The sequence below is a fragment of the Lolium rigidum genome, chromosome 2 (genome assembly GCF_022539505.1).
Source record: "Lolium rigidum isolate FL_2022 chromosome 2, APGP_CSIRO_Lrig_0.1, whole genome shotgun sequence".
NCBI lineage: Eukaryota > Viridiplantae > Streptophyta > Magnoliopsida > Poales > Poaceae > Lolium > Lolium rigidum.
Genome location: NC_061509.1, coordinates 126,954,154 through 126,959,594, shown reverse-complemented (window position 1 = coordinate 126,959,594; position 5,441 = coordinate 126,954,154). Strand labels below are relative to the sequence as shown.

General features: G+C 40.5%; 1 long non-coding RNA gene across 5 annotated transcripts; it reads left to right on the top strand.

The window, feature by feature from the left end:
- Positions 1-1,359: 1,359 nt before the first annotated feature.
- Positions 1,360-5,054, top strand: LOC124687206. Of its 5 annotated transcripts, none has more exons than XR_006998138.1 (6): positions 1,382-1,473; positions 1,566-1,754; positions 1,850-2,239; positions 2,859-2,941; positions 3,023-4,288; positions 4,687-5,054. It is a non-coding gene; the product is annotated as an uncharacterized LOC124687206 (long non-coding RNA). The 5 variants fall into 5 exon arrangements; XR_006998137.1 differs by having other exon boundaries at positions 1,393-1,473; positions 3,023-3,206; positions 4,126-5,054; XR_006998135.1 differs by having other exon boundaries at positions 1,360-1,473; positions 1,563-1,754; positions 3,023-5,054.
- The last annotated feature ends 387 nt before the right edge of the window (positions 5,055-5,441 follow it).

Here is a 5,441-nt window from a genome sequence, read left to right as displayed (position 1 = left end):
GCTATCGTACTCCTCGGACAATACCACGATACCTACAAATACTCTCATACTCCTCGGACAATACCGGTACCTTGACTCTCATCCCTCCCGAACAAAACGGTCGGAAAAAACATGGGTGTGCATGACCGAATCCCAGCCAGTATAACACGACATAAGTCTTCATCATCATGCAAAGGGAACGTTAATCATACGACCTAAGTAGACCTAAGTATGCGATATCGATACCTTGTACCTAGAAATTTATTCGATGAAAATACCTCGTAAATGTAAGCATACCTCACCATAATACCTTAAAATCAGCATGACAAGGACAAGCACTTCCGACAAAATTTATCCCTAGGTATGTTTACCTATGCAAATCCTTCAAGTATCGATAGTTGAATTCATCTAATAATAATTAAGCGGCTAGGTATCATACGACCTGAGTATGCAATGTCGATACCTGGAAATGGTAACCATTTGACGCAATTTCTGTTTTGGTTTTGAGATATACTATCTTTTACCAACATTTCAACGGGTATCACATACCCATATACCCAGATTAAAACTATAGTCAAGATATCGATGCTCAGAACAAGGCAGCGAAAGGAACTCTAATGCATTTAAGTGACTGATTTCTTGAACACATTAGTAACTTGTTTTTTCCTATACCTGCTTATACTTAAATTTTTCAGATGCAATGATAGGAAGAAGGTAGACACGTTCATTGACAAACTTCATAATTTATTTTTTCATAGAACGGTAAATTAAAGACCAAAAACCAATCAGCCATTAACTAACGTCTTAAAGCTCAATAATCTGGCACCCTTAAAGTAGGCTGGTTTATGTCAAATTAATATGGCCGAACGATCAATATTGTCATCATGCCGAAAATTCTGGTATTCATTTTTATGCTTACTTAACATAATGAGGTATGCGAAATTAGGTATGTGAAAATTTATGAATTAGGTAAATTAATTGACATACCCAGTCAGATGTTTTCAAACGAACATAATCACCTCATTTTATTTGTTAGTCACGTCTCATTAATAACCAGCTCATATGGCTAAAAGATTAACAATCATTTAATTAGTTAACAGTATAATGGAACCACCTAGGAGCCTCCACAGCGATTTGAGATCCTAGATCGTCCGATCAGGCCATCTAACGGTGCAGAGGTACTGACTATTTCCGAACTCGCATTACAGCAGCGCTAACTAGATCGGTCGCGTTAAAAGGCCCGTTTCATTAGAGGGCTGCTACTCCCCACATCTACCTAGGCCGCATCAGATTTGTTGGCCCCTGAAACACTTAAACGGGCCTTGGTGAGGTGCGGTGATGAAAGGGGCCTGGCGGCGCCATGGTGCGAGAAGTTGGACAGGCGTTCTATCTTCTCCTCCCCTCTTTCCTCGCCCGCCTGCGCCGCCGAGGAGTACTTCATTGCCAGACCTGAAAAAATGGGATGCGACTCACACTCCCGACTAAGCAGCAAAGGTAGGTTACGGAGTCCCGCATCTGTTTGTTCTTTTTAGTTCGATTTCGGCCGGATTTATACAGTAGCCTAAATGTTCCTTTCTTCTAAGGAGACGGCGCCGGATCCGGCGGAATTTGCATGGCGTCCAGGCTGCTGAGTGGGCTCCCTCCACACGGGTAAACAATTTGTAGATCCTGAAACTGCCTGCTGCGTCCCGACAGATTGAAGCCGATCGGGTGGCGTTGGAAGTTCGAACAATGGTGGCTGAAGAGCGATGCTCGCCGGGGGGTGAAACTTCGAGGTATGTTACTTCTCCGCTGCCTATATCTAATTCAGTTCAACCTTTCGTAGTACATGCTTTGTCGCATTGTCCTCACCATTCTCCACCGGCTGCAGATCCTCGAGCAGCTAGGGTTCTCGGCTAGGTTTCCTCTATTAGCTCTCTATCTTCATCTTTTCTGCAAAATTTTCTCTACAATCCTCTCTTCCGCACAACGATTCTACTGTGTCCGCACTGCAATTATGTCTCTCCAGTCTCCATTTTGTGCAGGGAGTGTTCATGCTGGTTCCGGTCAACTTTGTCAGCCAAGGCTGGGCTTCCGCCCAACGATTCTATGGTGTTCAGTGTAATTTATCATGCCTCTCCGGTATCCATTTTGCGCTGGGACTGTTCATGGCTCCATGCTGTTTCCAGTCAACTCGTTCAGGCAATCTTGGAGGCTGGGCTGATGTATTGAATTGGGGATTTCTTGCGTGACAATTCCTTATGGTTGCCGGCCAGGCCAGGTTAGACTGTCTGCTGGTAGTGACATACCTTATGTTTTCATGCTTTAGTATCTATTTGTACGTACGTATGACTGGTTAGAGTGTGTATGCGAATCATTCATGCCATGATATTGTCAGTTATTATTTTTGCTGTATGCAGCAGATTGCATGAGCAGTATAGTCGAGTGTGCAACATAATCGGATTGTAGAGGGGGAACCTTGGTATAGAATTCTGTTCTATCCATAAGTGAGCCAAGACCAGTAATTTTCCTGGTTTATTACTTTGAAAAGCTACTAAATCCCAGCCACATGCACATCTGAAATCTTCATTTTATTTTTGCAACAGAGGTTAATTAAGTACATCCCTATGAATGCAATGGAATCTGTATGTTTGTTCATTCACCAGTACTTAGTTTCACACTTCTAGATGCACATGCCTTTGATTAGCTTTTTTTTGGTTATTCAAGTGGTCAACATCTCTTTGTCCACTGTATAATGTACTGAGGTTCGCAATGCAGATACAACCTTCAAGCTTATTACATGACCTCCATCTGCATCATTTACAGATTGTTTGCTTTGGTAAGGTCTTTGTACTACTTACGGCTAAATATCTCTTGGTTTTGTTTTCTACTATATATAGTGCTATCATCAACAGTTCAATGTCTTGTGAACCAAAGCCAATAGCAGTTAAAGGTTCATCTGGCAGCCATCGTTCTTGCCTAGGTTGGTTCTTCGTCCTATATGTTCCCTTTTTTTCTCTGGAATGTCTTATGCTGGCTTCATGTTGGTCTTCGACACCTGCAGTGCTAGGAACGGTTGCACTCCCTGCTGGGGGTTGATGGCGCGTCAACCATTGTGCAACACAGAGTTCAAGTGAGGAGGGGGAGGAGCTACGGCTACGGCCTGATGTACAAGCACAAGAACCGGCATAGATCGGTGTTCATTCTCCAGACTGGGTCAGCTGAATGTGTCGAAGAGAACATTCCAGGTCTGCATTCATCAGTCTAAGTACTTCAGCTTTTTAGTTGTGTACTGATTTTTCTATGGATGGCATACTCCCCGTTGGACAAGCTCTTCCTAGATGTCAAAAGATAGGTTGAAAGAAACTGTTTTATTATTGCAATCCACTCGGTTAATTTTCAGCTGACCATGCCAAATTTAGAAAATTCTCTTGTAGTGAGTTAATGTCTCTTAGATACATCCATCCTCTATAAAATTAAGCTACCCGTTGTTTCTTGCTTTCAGTTGAAACTACTCGCATTTACTACCAAGTAACAATACAATATCATTATCATGCAGTATGGGAAAAATGGAATGTGTGCGTGAGGTTAATTCAATTTCGAATGTGTTATTTACAGATAAAGAATACAGATTCATTAAATGCAGAACCTTCAAATACATGCTTGACATATTCTAATGCATTTTACTTAATCATCTACCGCCAATAAGACCACTTCCATGCTCTCAACTATATAAAGTTGTGCACATTCCTTTGAAATAAGCTAAGTCACATGATATAATAGTTGTTATTTACTTATAGACGAGTGATCAATTTTACTCCAGCATTAACATGCACTAACGTGATGTACTTTATTATTATATTGGTACACAAATAAGCATGCACGCATATACACATGACTCAAACTAGGGAAGTCTATTTTTTCCAAGTTTCAAGTATTAGTAAAGATAGTTTCACAGCCATACACAATACACAGTTTTAAATTCTGATTTGTTATTAAGTAGTATAGTTATGTATTTGCTAGGTTTTTGTCCATGTTTAGTAGCAGAGGAAAGCGCTGAGTTTTTAATCATTCTTGTGTCACTATACAGATTATCTACTATACTGGCGATATTACTTTCAATTCATCTCCTTTTTTTTGTGAATCATTCAATTCATCTCCTTTCAGTGGAAAACAATCCTTCCCTACTGGATTATGTGTGTTCCATTCATCACTTTACAGATCAGATGTTAATGGGCCTTTTATTTTTCAAAAAGGGGTAAATGGCTAAGTTCTGATAATTTCCTAGGAGTAAGGAGACATGCAAATGACGCAGATTGTGTACTGCAAGGTTTGCTTCTTTTTTTGGTTATACGTCTGCAGCAGTTAGATATTAGTTCTTGTGCACATGATGTTTGTCGATTTAAGGAATTCTACTTTAGATTTAAATCTATAGCCCTGAATCCTATTCAAATAGGACATTATGTGAGGATCTGACAATTAAAGGACATGAAGTTTGGGTATACATTCAAATCTTGATTTCTCGTGCGCGTGTGTGTGGGTGGGGGTGGGGTCTTGTTACTATATGTCCTATGAACAAGGCCTTTGTCGGTTCCAACCAGCTAATATATCTTGGACACTATGTATGACCTCACTGTCCTCGGCTTTCTACAATACTTCTCACGATAGTCACCAGTCGCTCAGTGAGGAATGAGGACCTTGAAAGATGACATGTGTTTATGCTTTCAGCATCCAAGGAGGCTGCTAATGAACTGCCAAACAGATGTTGATGCAGTAAAATCATGAGCAAAGTCTCCACATGTGGTGGCCAAGGAAATACGAGCTTCCATAACAATCAGCTAGGGACAATTACATAGGACAAATCAAGATTGCACAAGGTGACGTATGTGTTTATGCTTTCACCATCCAAGGAGACTGTTCATTACTTATCATGCATTGTCTATAGAGTTACCTGCTTACCTTCGAGTATGGTTAAGGTGCAGCTAAGCCTTCTAGCCAATGCATGATAATCTCAAGATTATGCCAGTAACCTGCGGTAGACATATGTACACTGGTACACTTTTTATCATATTATCCTCCAGAGTAAGGAGTCCTCCGATTGAAAGCAGTCCCTATTGTATTTTAATTTCCTTGTTTCATGTGACATATATGTGTAGAAATATCTAACATTATATTGATAAAATAGACGGGCGCAGCAACGCGCGCCATCATGGTCTAGTAGTATCGTATGACTAAACATTCCACCTTTCTTCAAGGCTTAATTTGACACATACCTTGAATTACGTATCATAGTGATCATGGACGATTTAAAAAAAAGAAGGATACCAGCGTCCTAATACCTAGTGAACGACAAACAAGGCAACAATATTTTAAATTGGAAAGATCATTCTCTCTCTCCTATAGTATATCATGCATGCAATTTTTTCTACAACAATCTCTGCTAACGGGTCGACCCAACAATCTGATACCCATTAGAGTGGCAC